At 34.3% G+C, this 19,844-nt stretch overlaps 1 long non-coding RNA gene across 1 annotated transcript; it reads right to left on the bottom strand.

Moving 5' to 3' along the window:
• Positions 1–7,696: 7,696 nt before the first annotated feature.
• Positions 7,697–11,968, bottom strand: LOC136808169 (uncharacterized). Its single transcript, XR_010846831.1, has 4 exons — positions 11,807–11,968; positions 11,184–11,216; positions 9,432–9,549; positions 7,697–7,771 (listed from the first exon to the last, which is right to left on the bottom strand). It is a non-coding gene; the product is annotated as an uncharacterized lncRNA (long non-coding RNA).
• Between the last annotated feature and the right edge of the window lie 7,876 nt (positions 11,969–19,844).

The raw sequence follows: 19,844 nt of genomic DNA, 5'->3' as shown, positions 1-19,844 counted from the left end.
ATTCCTGTACTGACTGTCAAACAATGTTGTCTTAATTTTCTCAATATGAAGTCCTGTTTCGTATTTTACACTGACCAAAAACGACATTTCCTAGATCATAGTCAACTAGTTAGGGACTAAAGAAAAAATTATTTGGTTATCCCTATGTTTCAATGAGCAAAAACGCCTCGTTCTCGCACTTGAGAATGCAGACCATTGTAGGGCGTGTCAAAAAAACGCCCTTATTTTACAATCTTTGACGTACATTGTTCTATTCAGTTGAGCTGCTTGAATTCTTTTGTGAGTATTATATTTAGAGAGTTACCTCAAATGAATTTAAAGTTATGAATATTCTCCAAAGATCACTACTTTTAGTGCCGTTCACAGAAGCAATTAATTGACGTCAAAGATGTTTTAAATTTCATTCAAATAAAATGAAAACGCCTCTGTGCTTGAACTTTACGTGGTAAAGGAGATCATTTTTACAACTAAGCCATCAAGTGGCCGATTTTCACAAAGTAGAATTGGATTTTCATCGAATAAGGGATCGTATCGAATTAGTAGAACATCGAATTTGAAAGCATCAAGTGTACATCAAAAACCTATCGCGTGACTTGCATGTCTATGCATTTTAAAATTATTCTCAAACTTGGTTGAATCGAAGAAAGACTAAAACCCACAACTTAAAAACAACAGATGAAAGAGGAAAGCCCATCTTCAAAAAAGACGAAATGGAACCCTAAGAATAATCATAAGTGATGCAGAGAGTGCAGAAATGCAAGGCGATGAAGAGCGGTGCACTTCTCCATTTTCCTTTTATGGAAGTTTAGTTCTTCACTCGCCATTTAAACTACTTTTCTGACAACCGAAAAAGAAACCACCATTTTTTATAAATAGGAATTCCTAATTCATTTCCCATATTAAGAAAACACACAATATAGATAATTCATCCTTTTTCGCGGACATCGGCTTCTCTTTCACACCTCGTGTGTCGAATGCGCATGTGAAAATGATTTAAATCACGATTGCGTAAACTTCTTTTGTGTGGCCACATCAGTGGAAAATTTTTCAAAAATTGAAAACGGAAAATTTCGAAATGGAAAATTTAATTACAACCGAATCGTAATGAAATGCTAATGAATTATCAATGAAAAGATCACAAAGACAAAAATAAACAAAAATTGAAATTAAAATGAGAAAAATTTTTGAAAATTTAAATTAGATACAGAATGGTTCGAAAGAATCAAGACGTCTTTTGAGAGTCTAGACGAATAAAAATCATTTTCGCTTGTGGTTCAGTTGAAAACAATATGTATCTATTTCTCGTCTACTGCTTCATATTTTGTTTGGAGTTGGTGCATTCTTTAACCAACGAAGGAGAGTTCAGGCTTAAAAATGAGAACATGAAATCTTAACTTTTTCCTCCTTATCAGTACACAATATCCAAAACAATAAACAAATACAATTTTATCGGAGACAATTGGATTATCTTTGTAACGCGAGAAACAAAAAAGTAGCAGTTCGAAGAAAGTTAAAGTCAATTCTTAAAGGGATCGGTAACTCATTTTTAAAGCCGATATATTGATTTGTAATGGCTATGTAAGGCTTAATTCCAATGATATCTTAAATATGGTATGCTCCGTGTTTACCTAACTTATTACTCCCATCGACCTGAGCTCCATCTGAATCGTTGTTGGCTACTTCTAATTCCCCACTAGAGATATTAAATATTGGTTTCTCTCCTCGTAACTGTTTTGCATTTTTCTGCCTTTTTCTAATAATATCATCTCTTCTTTCATTTTCTTCAACCTTGGTTAACCGATAAAAGCGCAATTGATAAGTGATTTGGGAATTAGGGGACGAAGTTAAATAAGTAAGTCTCTCATACCTGTTGTCCGTCGAAGTTCAGACGAATTCATCAATAATCATTAAATTCTAATGCCTATTCTGACACCCACAGGCTGGAAAATGCCTCTACCAATCAATCGACTGGTAAACATAATACGATCCGGTCCGCTGACCGATCAATAATTTTGTCAACTCATTAATATCTCCTTCACTTGTTCTAACGTCACGTCACCAGTTCGTTTTGAGCACGAAAAGGAAGAAATAGAAGAGACGTAATACTCTGACTCAAAATAGGAAATTAACGATTGTTTTGTAAGCATGTTCGCCTTAATGCCTTAGTCCCTCGTTAGGCCCTTGAAAATCTTAACATCATCCTAATATCGACATGAAGCCAATGGACAATTGTTTATTTATTCATTTTTGAAACTATTCAAAATTGATAATGTACTTGAATAATTGAAAAAGGAACCGATCTATTTAAGCATGTTTGACAAGAAACTATTAAATGCCGTCTTTCCTCCACTGACTTCATCAGTAATCATGAATTCTAATGCCGCGCTGTGCTCATCTGACACCAACGGGCTGGCAAATGCCTGTACCGCTGAAGCGATTGGTACGAATAAATAAGATCCGGTCCACCAACCGATCAACTTCGCTCTAACGTCCATAAACTTTTTTTTTTTGAATGGTTGTTTTTATTTTTCAAAAACTCATGCAAAATCGATAAATAGTGTTAATTCTCGAAAACCTGGCGTAAATACCATGTGTTCATCTACCTTTCCGCTTTACTCGTTCTAACGCCCGTAAATTCAATTTTTGAATGGTTGTTTTCATTTTTCAAAAACTTATTGCAAAATCGAAAATAATGTCTCCAAAATAATAATAATTGATTCTCAAAACCTGGTGTAAATACTATCTGGTTCATATTCGCTTTCCGCTTTATTCGTTCTAACGCCGGTGAATTCAATTTTTTTTTTTTTTTTTTTTTTTAAAAACCTTTCTTAGATGAGATCCCGTTCATTAGCCAATCCACAATTCCGTCAACTTCTCTACTTTCCCCCTTTACTAGTTTAAGCATCGTATCTATGATGTTTTGGCAAAGGAAGAAATATCCTAAGATTACAAAACGTTGTCTCTTATTTACCACATCTCTACTTTTCTTTGTACAATTTTCGCGTTAAAAGATCGATAAATAAATCGGTAAATAATACGAAGAAATATTCAATAGCTTGCGTAAATAACGCATGTTCCGCTAGCCTATCCACAATTCCGTCAACATCTCTATTTTCCTCGTTTACTAGTTTTAAAACGTCCTGTTTATACGGATTTGGCAAAGATAGAAATATCCTAAATTAAAAAGCGTTGTCTCTTATGAATCATTAGTTATTGTAAACTTGATATGTAATACGAAGAAATATATATATTTTTTAAATCAGATAATTCTCAAAAGCTGGTGTAAATAAGGTCTGTTTCACGAACCAATCGGAAATCCTTAAACATAAAACTCGACAAATTGTGCAAAATTTCTCAAAACCTTTGAAAACTCATTAATTGCGAATGCCAAGAATCTGTCAGTTTTCATTTTTCCATTTGCAATGCGAATGCATTTTTGAAGTATAAGCAATAAAATTACAGTTAAGGGAAAAAAATAGTCCAACTTTTAGGTCCCTGGAGACTCATAGAAAGTATGACAAATTGTCACGTTGTCGTTACACAAAGAATTAAAAATTATCACGCATACTTTTCAATCAAATAACTTCAACTAAGTTCAATCAAATTCTCTTTGGATTTCCAGCTCCTGTTCTCTTCGACTCTTAAGACTCATCAGTTGCTCCCTTGAGGACGGATAAAAAATCAAAATGCAAAGTTTCTAAAAATTTTAGCTGTTTAAAAAAACAACGTATCGTTCCATCTTTCCTCGTGTTATGTTTATAAGAGAAGTGTAGTATAGTAGTATGAATTTTTGAGATCACTACAATGCTATCCCGATTTTTCAAATGCTTTTGAAAACTTAACCTTTATATGAATTTTTCGAAAACACATGACGCTTTCAATGCACACCTTGCTCTTGATTCTCGATACTAAGTCATTACATACAAATGTTTGATACGTTCTTAAAAAGAAGGATTTCTTACCATATTGCAAAGCTTTCTTCATCCTTTTTCTTTTCGTACCCTCTTCAGTCTCGTTCATAAATCAAAGTTAATTTCTCATATACGGTGCATTGAGCTTATGATCTAACAAACTATTTTCGATTTCCTTTGAAGTCTCTTTTTGTATCTTGACATTATCCAGTGCTTTCTCAGTTTTTCTGAGTTTTGCTGCCTACTCCTGTAAACGTCTTCAAGTACACGACCTTTGCGTTGCAATGAGATGACACGTCTACTAATCTCTCCCTTTTATAGCGCATGCTCAAGAATTCGCATGCCGGTACTTTCGTCCGGAACCGTATAAGATATTCGATTTCCGGATTATTTTTTCAAAATATATCGGAAATCACACGTTCATTGGAACTTCACCTTTGGCATCAAAAGAAACTCGATCACTGGTCGAATGTCAGTTATTTTGTCAACAACACAAAACCGAATGTTTTTCCATCAACTTTGAAATAATCAGTGAGGAGAAATCAAAATGCGAGATATTCGAAGGACGTAAAAATTATGGTTTACATCCAGATCAATTTGAAGCAGCGACCAATACATCGTACTATATCATCCATAATTACGAGTTTCTACCAAGCAGTTGTAAGGAATGTTATGAAATCGGTTTCAAAAAATCTGGAGTCTACAAGTTCCACCTGACAGGGAACAAATCACCTATAACATCATTCTATTGTAATATGGACTCAATAGGAGGACCATGGCTAGTCATACAGCAACGCGGTGTTAATAGCATGAGTTTTGATAAAACTGTCGACCAATATGAAAACGGCTTCGGAAGTCTTGAAGAAGACAGGTGGATTGGATTGGAGAAGATACACTTGCTAACCAAAAACAAACCAGTTGATTTGCTCATCTTCGCTGAAGCGGACGACGCCCAATTCACGTATGGCAGATACAGCAGTTTTGCCATCGCTTCTAAATTGGATAAATACCAATTAAACGCATCATTATCACATACAGAAGGTACCGCTGGTTTTGAGCAACTAGCTGGCACTTTCTTCTCACATACCGTTTACGACAAAGATTTTGTTGTCGATAAAAACTGCGCCGCTAACCGCCAGTGTGGATGGTGGTTCGGCGACACATGCTCACCGGACGTCTCATTGAATGATGGTGACCTCGCAAATACAAAATGGAACACTTTTTTACCTCTGGACTTTTTTACCTGATGGGTGTTCCACCAAAAATCGTTAAAACGAAAATGGCAATCAAAGTGTAAACTTCTTCGTCATAAATTAAACAAAAACTGGCAAAGCAAATATGACAATCAATGTATTGTTGACGCTCTCTAGTTCCATTTTCAAGGGAAATGGGAGCTTCAGGTAGTAAGGGAATCATTTATGAGAGTTTCTTGTTGGACGGCGACTTTCGAATTTTATCGAATAATGGATCGTATCGAATAGTAGAACATCGAATCAGAGAGCGTCAAATGTATTGTGTTTTTTCATTGTAAATGTGCAAGTGAACTGAGCGAACCCTATGGGCACGCAACGTCTTATGGACATTCAATGGACGGCTTTAAAACCTTTGGATGTCCTAGAAACGTACAGTAGACGTCCAAAAGACGTTTGTTCCAATTGGGAAAGATGAAAGTCAAAACAATAAGTCTGTGACTTGCTGCCAGTTGCAGAGAGCTATATTAAAAATCAAAACTGGATGATTTGGTAGCTCTTGTAGCCAGAAAAAATTTGTATCGATATGTAAAAAGGAAATTTTTCATTTAAATTTGTGTGAAAGAATAAAGAAAAATTTTTGATTAAAAATGAAATTTCTTGATTGAATCTTTTGAGCGTTAGGATGCGCGGGAAATACGAAACGAATACGAAAACTAGATACAGTATCCATGAACCGATATTATGATTACAACATCGCAAAGAAAAAAGGAAAGATGTGGGATAACGGTTTTTTCAAAATTTATTGCAAAGTTTATTTGACCAGATTTGACATGAATTTATAGTACTTCAGGAAACATGAGTAACGCAAACATGAGTTAGGGGAACATCTCTGCATTAGTCGTGAAGCATGCTAGCGACCGTAGTGAAGTGGCAGAGCATCCGGCTACGGTGCGCCAGGTCGTAGGTTCAACCCTCGGTCGGGTCATACCAAAGACTTCGTATTTGGTACAAAAATGCTACTTGATGCCACTCTGCTTAACACTCATCGATTAAGAGAAGGGTCAAGGGTAAGAGGAGCAATCTAAGGAGAAAGAGTGGCGCCCTCCCCTACCTTCGGGTAGATAGCTATCGAAAGAGAAGCTTCCGGGTCGCCTCCAACTGAGGAAACAAGCTTGCTTTCTCATGGTAGACTAGAGAAAGATAAGATTTCAATTGTTAATCGCCATGTTCTTCTTTCAGAACATCCATTTGTTGCAGTGACACAAAAAAGGTTTCGGACGTTTGCTGACTCCCTGAGAACCCCAAAGATTCGTAACTTAACTCAAATTCATTCATATTATAAGGAGGATAATTCATTTTTTTGAATTTTGTCACGTAATTGGCAAGTTAAGCTTTTGAATACGATTCATTTGTGAAAAAGTATAAGGAGGCCTACCTTGGCAAGGCTGAAGCCTTCAGACTGTATTTTCTTGTGTTGATGTGAAAGTGTTTCTACTTCGTCAATTAAGACTTTATTTAACGCCGATAGTTTGGCGGACAATTCTCTCTCCTCCGCAGCTGATAAGTCTAAAAGAAAAATGATTTGAGAAAACTGATCTTTAAATATTAGACGATATCGGCTTCACATGAAAACTCAGATTTGACCTCCGAAATTTGCCCACAATGCTTTGCGCGGAAAAAAGTTCACGCGACGGCGAATTATTTTCCGCGCAAAGCATTTAGGTGAATTCTCAGAGGTCAAATCTGAGTTTTCATGTGAAGCCGATATCGTCTATTGACTGGATTGGGCTTCCCGTATAAAAAGGAAGCTTGCCCAGTTTTCGAGATGGCTAGTTCACCACCTTGTTTTCAATTCTGGTCGTCAACAGCGTGATTCGAATGTTTTGAAATTCGAACGTTCAAAAATATAACGTTAAGTAGAATATAACATGGAGGACTACTCTCGGGTACCTAATAGCCAGGGGGTTTGGAATAAGCGGGGGGGGTTGGAATAAAAATTCCTGGGTGGAAAATTTTCGAAAAGAAGGCCAATACAGTAGATTTAGGGCAAAAGAAGAAACCTTCAAAATAATTTTCCCAAAAATCAATAAGAAATATCGAAAAATTAAATAGCGGGCACCCCCGGCTATTAGGTACCCAAGAGTAGTCAGCGAAAGCTGTGAAAAGTTAGCCTATCTAGTGTGCAAATATGACAGCTGTGTTTGAGACCACTATTGACTCATAAAGATTGATAACGGAGTAATATTTTGCAGGTCTATCGTTCGGTCTACATTTTTTAGGTTTTTTCATTGATTGTTTGTTTGCTCTATTATTTATTACACCGCTTATTCAACCAGTATTTATTTCCGAATTGTATTTAAATTAATTAAGTATTAATAGGTTTTCGTTGGTTATTGGATTTATTAACCTGAGGTGAAGTGATATTCAAAGAGGCGAAGCCGAGTGAACTTAACCAAAAAGCTCTAGTGAACTTAACCAAAAAGCTCTAGTGAACTTAACCAAATATGAACAACCTCTATCTATACTACTTTTAATCCTTCTCAATTCCAAATAAAAATGTCGTGGATTTTCTAGAAATATTAAAAATTCGAATCTTGCATCACAAAAGAGCTCGCTGTCTGTTTCTCTTAAACCTTGCAATACGGGGTGCCATGTGCCAGGTCCTGCCTGAGAAAAGAGAATGTTTAAATACAGCGTTTGCATAAAAAAGGTAACAATTCTATGTCTAAGACATTTTTTCGCAGTTCTCTGAAAGTCTCTGTGGTTTCCATTTTTTGCATGTGAGCAGCTTCAACTGAAGTGGCGTTCCTTTATCCATATCGTTCATTTTTCAGCTCGCATGTTTTCAGATGATTTATAGTACCATAAAGTTGGTACTAGTGAAACGCTCAGAACCGCTCCTCTAACCGTAACAGAGCGACATACGGTATTTCTTTAAAAATGCAGAGATCACCCGTGAGCGTTCGAAGCATAACATTATATGAACATGGCTCACTAACACCAATGGTATTTTCTGCGACTGGTGCTTACGGTCGAGAATGCGGCAAAGCTATTCGACGGCTTGCCTCTATGATTTCAGAAAAGAGACATTCTTCATACTCCGAGACAATGTCTTGGATAACAAGAAAGATAAACTTTTCGCTGATAAAATTCATTCATGTGTGTTTTCGGGGTTCGCGTACTGTGAGTCCCGTACGGACTCCAGAACAGGACAGTTTTTTGTCCGAGTATTTCTGAGAGTTATTCAAGAATCTAATTTGCTTTTATTTAACTATATATTTATACGAGTATTTTTATATTTATTGTCAGTTTATTATTTTTGTTTGTCTATAGTTTATTTCTCCAAATTTTATAAATAGTCTCATTGTTATTCGGGTACAATATTAGAAATCGGGGAAAAAAAAACATTATATGAAACAGTCGGCAAACAACGATCCACAGCGTGCAACCTAATTTTCCATGGAATCAAAGAACATTTGGAGGATCCTGAGAATACAACGAAAATTTACGACGAGAAATTTATCAAGTACAGAGTCCTTGGATTACAACTGGGTATCAAGGACATAAAAATTGTAAACACACAGAGGATTGGAGTATTCACGGAAGAGAGAGAGGAGGAAGGGAGGTATCGACCAATCAAGGTAGTGTTCGAAAATGAAGAAGACAAGAACAAAGTCTTGAGAACCATCACGACATACAAAGGCCCTCCTTCACCCTATCGAGCAACAGAAGACCTCACGATTTTGGAACGATTGACAATCAAAGAATTTTGCAAGAGAGCACGCGAGCTCAATGCTCAAATGAAAGACAAAACCATTCAATTTAAAGTCAGGGGAAGCCCCAGAACAAAACTATACCTAAAGAAAATTATAACAACAAGCATTTGTAAAAAAGATAGGTTCTTAGAGGCCCACGGCGCGCCTTGAACCTCAATTCTTTAATAAATAAATATGAAAACCAAGGTTTCTACCGTGGTCTTCTTTTAAATGTTTCACTTTTACATAAGTGTTTTCGTTTCTTATCAGACAAATATTTCATATCAGGACAGTGTCTTCCTATTGTTATATTATGCTGATATAAGCAAAAAGAAATATTTTTTTCCTATTTCTGACCAATCCAGCTCCACATCCGTGTCTATCCAATGTGAAAAAGCTTGTGAATTAAAATTGATTAGTAAGCAAACGATATCACTATTATTTAAAAATAAAACCTTTTAACAAAGATGAACGCAAATCCAAATTCTTTTAAAAATGCATAAGGCATAACATTGTATGAAGACCAAGGTTTCTACTATGGTCTTCTTTTAACAAAGATGAGGCATCCTTACTTTGCTAGCATAAATGATATCAGCGAAAGGGATTTGAACGCATCCGAGATCGGTATCGTAAAAGAATCCACTCTGCATCAGTTTCATAATGACTGAGCCTCTCATATCAAGAATTTTACTGAAAGAGAAAAGAAATTTGTTTGTGAAATAGGCTCTTCCAGAAAATGTCCGTACATGGGGGTGGAGGATATATTGTCCGGGGGTAGCAAAAAATCATCAAATTTTGCATTGTCCGGGAGGTAAATTTGCTCTGTCCGGGGGTAATTTGGGTTGTCTGGGGGGTCAACTGATGCTTGTCCGGGGATAAAAACCGTTTCCCGGGGGTAAAACCCGTTGCCCGGGGGTAAAACCCGTTGCCCGGGGGTAAAACCCGTTGTCCGGGGGCCAAAAGTCACTTTGTCCAGGGGGGGGGGGGTAAATCACTGAAAATTGTTATATCCTCCACCCCCCATATTCAAATTTTTTCTGGAAAAGCCCAATAGAAAGAACAGAAATTTTTCAACTAGAGACTTGTTTAGTACTAGTTTAGACTGGCGACTTTTTCTCCCTGTCTATTCTAATTGAATAAGTAGGCAAAAAGTTGATATTTAAAATCATTGCTTGAAAAAGTTTTAGAAGCGATATTTTACGCGGATATAGCCCAGTAATCTAGGACTTTTTACTCGATTGTTTTCACGTGGTCCACGGCAAGCCGGCTCGGCTATCTAAGAAGTGGACTGAACATAGGCCCTCACATCTTGACAACTCGACCAACATTCCGTAAAATGTTTAGACTTATGACAATATCAATGGATGAGTCACTTATCCTCCTGCTATCGTTCTTCGTCTTATTGAGGTTATCTGATATTCCGATGGCGGATTGGCGGCCGCCCACGCTGAAGCTCTAATGGCAGCGGGCCAATTTCCCTTTGGAGAGGAATGATAGTCGGACTTTGACCCAGTCGGGTTCAGCAGCCCTTGCTCGTAAACCTTAAAATATTTCGGTTGGGCCCGCCAATCCCCGAAAACGAGGGCTGGGTTACCAGACCTCCCGTTGCAAAATACTTAACGAGTCTTTGCAAAATTCCGTAATCTAAAGCTTCCAGATGTTGAAAATTTCCCCGACCTTCAGAGCTTTAGCGTGTCGGATGAAAATTTCACCATCTGGGTGCCAGATAAATTGTTGAGGTAACAAAAGTGAACAATTCATATTAAAATCTTTTCTTTTTACTTTAAACAAACCTATCAGCCTCCCACTGTGAATTGTCGTGGAAACCCAGATTTACACTCAAGACCCCTTCCTTTTAGGAAGGGAAACGTTTAAGCAAGGAAGTTATACCTTAAGCCGGCAATGAAAACCTCGGTCTGCTCGTAAAAGTAATTGTTTAGACAACGAACGAAACTTTTAGACTAACTGCGAATTGCCAATCATATCTAAAGCATATCTAAGCATATCTAAACAAAAAATTTAAGCTCTTATAAAGCTGGCACACAACGTTGTTTCAACGTTCATCTAATGTTCACAACGTCCATATAACGTTAGATGAACGTTGTAACAACGTTGTGTGCCAGATGGGTTCACACTTACCAAGAAACTGGATAGAAATTCTGGTTTTGGCGAGGTACTCGCTATTTATATGTACAATGTACTCTTAACACTGTATTAGCTTTTTAATTTTGGTATATATGTAACAGGGATTCAAAAATAGAGAATGAAAAAATTATGTAAACAAGGAAACTAAGTCTAAGATTTAGAAATTTACAAAAACTTACCGGCATTTTGAAATCTGGTGTTTGCCTTTTTCACTGAAAATGAAAAGAAGTAAAATAAATAAAGTTAAAAGCCTCGATACTTTAATATCCACAAAACATACTGGATAGGGACATACCTTTTAAACAAAGCATTCTGATTAAAACATTATTTTTAAGTGCAATGTATTTGTAGTTTTTTAATGAAAATCACCATCAATGCCAAACAAATAAAAAAAAATTCTACGAAGAAGATGTACTGCTTTCATCAACTCAATGTTATGGGAAATGAAGATATACCGATAGAAGTTAAAATTTGAAGATCCTCAATAAGTCATATCTCATTATAACCCTAATTAACATATACACATTTTTTCATAAGAACAAACTATAATAACTTTAATGGGCAAAATATTAAGAATAAGTTAAGAACATTTAAGGCTGTAATGACTCTAAACACCCAATTTCTTAGGAAATGGCGCAAAAATACTCACAAAACGGTGAAACACCATTTTAAGGATCATTTTTAGGTTTAATAAAACTCAAAAGGTTAAGAACATCCGAAGGCTTCAAATATTTAAATGTTCTTATAAACAAAAAACGCGTAGTAAGTAAACGCCCTCGAACAGTTAAAAAAAATGAAGTACCTATCAACACCAAGTTATTTTCCATTTTGGACACTTTGTGATGATGTAGTTGATGTTGAAGCCCCCACTTCCTTTGCTTCGTAAACCTTCATTAGGTTGCAGTTCCTTATGCCAAGTGCATTATTTTTTGAATCCCTCTTGTTGTTTTTTTCAAATTTGTTTTCTTCTGTAATTAAATAATACAAATTTATAAAAGTCTGATCGAAAAATATTGAGAGTCCACACATTTTGATACATTGCTCTCGAAGGAGTAAAAAATAGTTAAAAGTAATATCTCGTTAACCTCAGAAATTCATCTATATTCATATTAGTAGGTTAAAATATATGGCTTACTTTAAAGGTTTTGTTTTTAAAAAAGAGTGATATTGTTTGCTTACTCATCAATTTTAATTTACAAAGTTCTTCACATGGAATTGACACGGATGTGGAGCATTTTGGTCAGAAAGAGGAAAAGAAAAACATTTTTTTGTTCATATCAGCACAATAAAACAATAGGGAGACACTGTGTCCTGATATGAAATATGTGTCTGATATGAAACGGAAACACTTATGTAAAAACAAAACCTTTAAGAAATTGAACGATTTTAAAAACAGCAAAAAATCTTATTTTGATTGCTACATCTCCTTGACTTTTAAAGATTCTTCACACATTGGGTATAGATGATATGCACCACTGGAGAGTCTTCTGAGAACTTTTAGAATTTTCCACCCATAATGCGTCACTTTTAAACAATAGAAAAAGTGACGTATTGGGTGGAACAAAAACAGAAAAGTTGCATAATTTCGTGAAGTCATTGCAGTGGTGCATATCATGAATAGATAAAACACGCATGCAACTTCCATAAAATACCCAAATAAAGTTTTCCATAAACTCTGGCAGTGAAAAGATAAGCTAACTTAAGTCAAGCCCAGTCTTATAGAAAAGAATTTAAGGTTAAAGGTTTTGCTTTTGCATAAGTGTTTCCGTTTCATATCAGGCACATATTTCATATCATGACAGTGTCTTGCTATTGTTATATTATGCTTATATAAGCAAAAAAATGTTTTTCTTTTCCTCTTTCTGACCAATCTTGCTTCACATCCGTGTCGACCCAAAGTGAAAAAAGCTTGAAAGTTAAAATTGATGAATAAGCAAACGATATCACTCTTAAAAACAAAACCTTTAAGTCGAACCCAGTCTTATAGAAAATAATTTTAAGGACAATGTCAACAAAATATTAATAAATTCAAGAAACAAATCACATTTTGTAGTTCGATATAATTCCATCATCTGATGAAGCTCAAACAAGCAGTAAGAATGGTTAAACACATCTTCAATTCGGAGTTCTTCTTCTAAATATTTACTTATTATGGAAAACTAATCAAACAAACATATTTCTATAGTGCTGGAAAATTTACTTAATTAAAATGTGTGCTGTCTTAACATTGGTCCCAAACTTGCAAGCTTTTTAATTGCAAGAATAAATTTGACAAAAAGTTAAGAATATCACCTTGTTAAATTTCAACTGAACCTATGAATGCCATTTTAGAACATTTTTGACCGTAAGTTGTAAAATACTCAGAAATACTCCAAATCTTCTCTTTTCCTTGTGAGGTATGTCATGCATAGTTAAATTTAGGTTGAATTTAGATCCTAACAAGAATACCGAAAGATTTGCCCCAAAAATGAAGAATACCCATGCTGAAATGTAAAAATATTATTCTTATAATAATTTTGTTGAAGAGACGTGTGTTCTTTTTTATTAAATACAATCGCATATGAATAATCAGGCTTAAAAGCGCAACAGTTGAGGTAATCTAACAATAATAGAAACCATTCATATGAAGAACGTTTACAAGTCATGAACCTACCCAGCCTCAAGATCCGGGGTAAAATCGGGGACATGGTGGAAGTATATAAACATCTTAATGTCTATGATAAATTTTCCCTATGTCAGAAACTCGTTCTTCGAAATCGACCTCAACGTAAGCACAATCTCGAATTAAAGAGGAATTTCGCTGAAGACGGCATTAGAAGATACCAAACGAATTCACTAGAAGCATTGATACTTGGAACGGTTTGGCAACCAATGTTGTAAATGCACCGTCCGTAGGGAAATTCAAACTAGAATTGACAAACGAATGGAATGATAAGATCTATGAATTGTAAAGATGTAAGATTGTTTCATAGAGGTCAATAGACCTGAGAAATACACTTCTATAAATTAAATTAGAACAAACTGGAATAACTGAATTATGGAAATAGACTGTCAAGGTAATTAAAAAAAGGTATAATTATTATCAAGCCTAAAATAACCTAATTTTGGCTAAAAAAATAGAACATGATCCGAAAATAAAATGAGCCGAGCCTCAAAAAAAGTTTAGTGGATAGCTCCTTCATAAAAAAGAAAATCGTTGAGACCAATAATAATAGTAATAATATGCCAAGCCTCGGTGTCGAGTAAAATACTAACAAATCTATATACATACCGTGAAGTCGGGTAACTTGAATCAGTGGAAGCTGGTGGAGGGAAACTTGCATAGCCATCAAATGACTGACCTATCAAAGCAGCAAAATTTCAAAACAAATGAACTAACGCAGCTCCGCTCGCAGCTCTACTCTACCATTTTGTTTTGATTTAACTTTGTATTTTAATGACCAGACAGGTCATTCATGAGGGGTATGCAAGTTTACCTCCACTGATGCAAGTTACCCGACTTCAAGGTATATCTACTACAAAAGGGTGATACTGTGAAAAATCTTCTTTTTTATTTTCTTCGTTCATAGCTCGAATACATTTAACTTTGTACATACTTTCTTTGTACCAGAGCACCACCTAGTTCTGTTGAGACCAAGAGGAGCTCATTACCATTACAAAGGTAATTTGAAAACATTGAAAGCAGCCCAGAATAAAAATATTTTTATCCTCTAAAACCAGTATATAAAGAGCTGACTATGACAATTTATCTTTTAGTAGCTATCGATAATCATATCATGAAATCCATTATTTGTAGAATATGATAAAATTGAGTGAGATTTATCATTTAAAATGTCTGTTAACTGAGAGATTAACAGTGGTCATTTTTAATGACTGTATTTTGTAAAATATGAAAAATAAAACGCTCATCCATACAAGATGGTTTTGAAAATTAGCAAAACATGGAATTTGTTTCTTACAGTAATAATGCAACAGACGTGTAAAGTATTAGAAAGAAAGAGGAAAAAGCAAGTTTCTTTATCACAATAAGATAGATTATAATCAAAATGAAATGTGTAAACAGCAAGTTTTTCTATAGATAAATACCTCCATTCTAAAAAATGCAGGGTGTTTAGAAGTGATGCCTTGTGTTGTATAAAAAAGACATGTAAATAGGCTTTCGATCTTAACTTTATCAAATGAAAGGAAGTTTAAATATAAGCAATGATTCTTGTAATACACGCTTTTTTTATAAGAATACACTTTATAAGAATGTCCATGAAGAAAATGGCCAAAAAAATTAAGAATAATGCTAAGAATATCACCATCATGGAATTTTGCTACTCAAGCTAACAATGCCATTTTTAGAGCATTTACAAGTATAAATATTGTCAATTACCCCCAAGTAAGGCTCACCACTTTCACAAAATCTCATTTTATGCTTGAGACGTATCGTATGTAGTAAATGTTAAATCTAGTCTGAATTAGGATCCTAACCTAAGAATGCCGTAAGAATATTTTAGGATGATTTTCCCAAAAACGTTAAGAATATCCATGATGAAATGCATTTACACCATTCTTATAAAAAAGCGTGTATTCAAGGTTTCAGGTGGGCATTGATGCAGTAGCTCAATCCAAAAAGATTTATCCACTGTTTTTCCTACTGTGATAACCAGTTTGGAAGCATGATTTTTTTAGTTTTGTTTTGAGTAATTTATAAACTTAAAAATGTAGCTATGTTTGAAACTACATGGATTACACAAGATTACAAAATCTTATTCTGAAAAAAACGCGAGGCTTATAGGTGTTTATAGGGATTCTGAAAAACAAATTTATAACACAAATTCCAATTTATAACTTTTTATGCTGATTTGAAACTTAAAATCTAAGTCGTTTGTGAGAACAAGGTTTGAATTTATACTAAAACTTTTTTCTCTGCTGAAAAAAATCAAATAAACGAATTCTCACTGCAAAATGTTGTACTATCATTTTCATCCCCACTGAATTTTCTGACTTGAAAACTATATGAAATTCAAATTTCCAGCAATTTTTAAGAACATTGGAATATCGATTCCCATCGTGTTTCAGTCTGTTATTTTTATCCCCATTGGCTGAAAACATCTTACCAGGTCTGTGAGAATTGGGTGTAATAAAATATAACACTAATAAAAATTAAAATCTTGAAAGGATCAACACTATATACAGTTTCAGCTTTTTATCTGTGAGTCAAAACACGTTTTTTTTTAAGAACAAACTGTATAAGAACATAAGGCTTCGATGGCCAAAAGGTTAAAACAAGTTAAGAACATTTTAAGGTTTTGTGGACTCTAGAGCACCGAATTTCATAGAAAAACGGACAAAAATACTCAAAAGATGGCGAAAATAAGAATGTTTTTAAGAACATTTTTAAGTTTAAAACTCAAAAAGTTAAGAACATCCCAATGCATTTTTTAAGATATATTCCTAAAAATAAAAACGTGTATATCAGTATTTTGATCAAAACAAAACACAGGCAGTTATCAAACCAACAAATACTTCATCTTTCTTGGAAACAGGCCACAAACATTTGATTAACAAAATCAAAACAAAACAAAATCTATGAACACAAGAAATAAGTTGATCATAAATTGTAATTGGATAAGGAAGGAATATATCCGTATTACAGCACACTTGATCTCTATCAAAATGTGATTACTAATTATTTTAATTGCAGGTCGTAATAATTTCATTCAATTAGCATTCTATTCAAATCGATAAAATAATCCACCTTACTTAGCTGAGAAAATTTAATCTAAATCTCATTTTAGTAGAAACAAAGTTCTCAATCTCTGAAAAAATAGAAACTCTAAAAGGTCTTAAATTCTGAGAGGTCTGTAAATTAGAGCACAATGATAATTTTAAACAATCCCAGTTAGCACTCAACGTCCAAACAACGTCCATTTGACATTCATAACGTCCAAATAACGTTAGATGTACGTTAAAACAATCTTGTGTGATTGCTGGGAGTAAACGGATGACCAGAAGCACTTTAAATTTCTAAATTAACATGTTATAATAGTTATGAAAAAATATATCCAAACCAAAATCTGCTGCGTGATATTATCATTATAATTCAATATCAAATTCTACAAAGTCGTTATTTTTATTAATGTTTTTTAAGATAGTCCTTTCATCAAAATGTCTTGAAGCAATATAAGAAATATGTAGAATATGACACCCCTAAATCTTCTTCTTCGTAAAAGGAAAAATATTTTCAATAAATAAAAAAAATATTTTATATATAAAATACTGATTTTTTATTAGTAGTACTTTTAAAAATGGTAAGACAGGCCAGGAAAATAAATACACCCAAAAAAGAAAGTTAAAAAATAAATTGAAAACCTCCAAGAAAACATATTAACAAGGAATGATAATATTTTAATAGGACTTTTATTTGAATTGTTAAAAATAATACTAAGTACTTTTTAATATTATTATACAGGAAAAAGGGGGATCCTAGATATAAGAAATTTAGTTTTTTCTTTCCAGATCACTTCATAAATTATTAAAATAATTTGTTCATTCCTTTTAAAACTTTCTATAAAACATGAAAGGTTGACTAGATTGTCACTATTGTTTGCAAGATGAATTTCAAAAACAGAACTTGTTTTTGTGAAAATTCAAGCAATTCTTGAAAAATTGACGCGTTATCAAGTTCAAAATCCTCTAAAAATTAATATTAATCACAACGTAATAAAAATTTAGTTTAAGGAGTCCCCCTCCCTAATTGGACTGCATTGATTTTAAATCTGGGCTCAATTTCATATCCACCTTTATGGAAAAATTACAGCCTGTTATTTTTTCAAAACCAAACAAAAATGAAGGAATGAATGTTGCACCAAAAACACAAGATAAAATTGGACGAAAGATTTGAGACCTTATTTACCATGCAAACTCCTTTTATAGTACATCCTCTTTTCACAGACGGATTGGAACCCTTCCCACTGGAAAAATTGTCCAAAAAATTGTCCCCGGTGGAAAATCGTCCTTCAATTTTTGTCCTCACTGAAAATCATCAAGTAAGCCGATTTTCACTGCAAAACTTTATGCCATTATGCCCATCCCCAATGAATTTTCTGACTTGAAAACAAAAGAATATTGAAATCCCCAGGCATAAAAATATTGGATCCCCATCGGGTTTCAGTCCGCATTTTTTATCACCACCTGCTGAAAAGAGCCTACCGGATCTGTGAGAAGGGGGTGTTTTAGTATTTAAATTGCACAATATTATGAATCTAAAAGGGGCCATCCATATAGTACGTACGCAGTGAAGGGGGAGAGAGGGTTTAGCAAAAGCGTACATCTATTGTTTAAATGACATCATTTCTATTGTTCTCTGTGTACAATGGGGGAGGGGGTATCAAGTTTTTGGAAAATCTTTGCGTACGTACTATATGGACGGCCCCAAAGCAAAATCAGTGCTCTATCGTTCAGTTTACTTAAAGATTATTTGTGGGCGGTTAACCTACAAAATGCTCTAGTTGATTAAGCTTTCGCTTTCTGCTTGAAATATTGAAATTATATTGGTTGAAAAGTGAATCAGTGATTTTATATAGCTCTGCCAGCAGAGATTGAATTCAATTGAGCCTAATAGAACAAAAGATGAATATTTGCACAATAAAACCTTTTCAACTTGTATCCCTCTGGTTTTTACTGATTTATATTGTTCGGTGACGTCCAAAATTTGAAAAGCAGACAATAACAGGATATTTTCTGGCGCTATTAGTAATTTAAAGTTGAGATTTGTAGGGCATCAATGATGGCCTAAATACCATAGAAATTTCTTACATGTTTCTAACTAAATGTCCCCTAAACTGAAAAAATACCCTTTTACACAGATAAAATAGCGTTTTACAGATTACTAATCAAGTATTTAACATAAAGAGATGGAGGTGTAGATTATGTGAGAGAGAAATTGCTTTTATGGGGTAATTTATATTTAATTTAATTTAAACCAAAGAAAAAAGTAATTTGTATTCGAGGTGGGAGTAATTCTTGTGAAATCCAAATAATTTTTTGATTTATAATGTATATATCATAATAAGAGTGGTGATGTTTGGTGCCATGAACAAAAAAAAATTTGGAAATACATGGGTGTTCCCAAAAGGTAGGGTACCACAATTGGGGCCCAATAGGGGAATCCTTATAATTTCTAGACCAGAACAACCAGAATTAAATAGCCAAAAATTTGTAGAGGAAAGTCATCTACTAAGCCAGGAGTTATGAATTTAAAAAATACAAAAATAATAATTGATGACTTGTGGGTCATTTCTTGAAATGTAAACACACAAATTTTGTCAAGCTGCATGAAGAAATGTCTTACGGTAGTCAGGCCATATTTTAGAAAGGCAAGGCAGCGTCCGTTGGTAACCAAAAAGGGCATTTTTTTCCAATGTTTTTCCACTAAAAAGGTTGTTTTTGCCAATATTTTAGTAGTTTCAAGAGGGGCAGCGTCCGATAACCGGACGCTTAAAGGGCATGAAAAATGGCCTGGTAGTTTTGTAAAAGAAGCATTGCTTTTTAAGGCGACTCAAAATATAGTTTGGTTACTACTTTAGTATCTTTGTTGCATCTCATTAATAGTCTTTTTTTACTTTGTATATAATATCTTTATTAAAAGACCCTATTGGATTTGAGAATGTGTTGGCGGATATTGAGCTCTCACGGCGGTAAAACATATCAGTATATATACATATTTCTAGTACAATATGATAGTTTGCACTAATTTTTTTCTTATCATTTTTTTATGCTTGAGTTATTAATTATTCAATATGACAATGACATTGTGAAATTAGCAAAAAGGTCTACACACAACACACAAG

The sequence above is a fragment of the Clytia hemisphaerica genome, unplaced genomic scaffold (assembly GCF_902728285.1).
Source record: "Clytia hemisphaerica strain Z4C2 unplaced genomic scaffold, Clytia hemisphaerica genome assembly, whole genome shotgun sequence".
Lineage (NCBI taxonomy): Eukaryota > Metazoa > Cnidaria > Hydrozoa > Leptothecata > Clytiidae > Clytia > Clytia hemisphaerica.
This window is presented reverse-complemented; position numbering and strand designations above follow the sequence as displayed.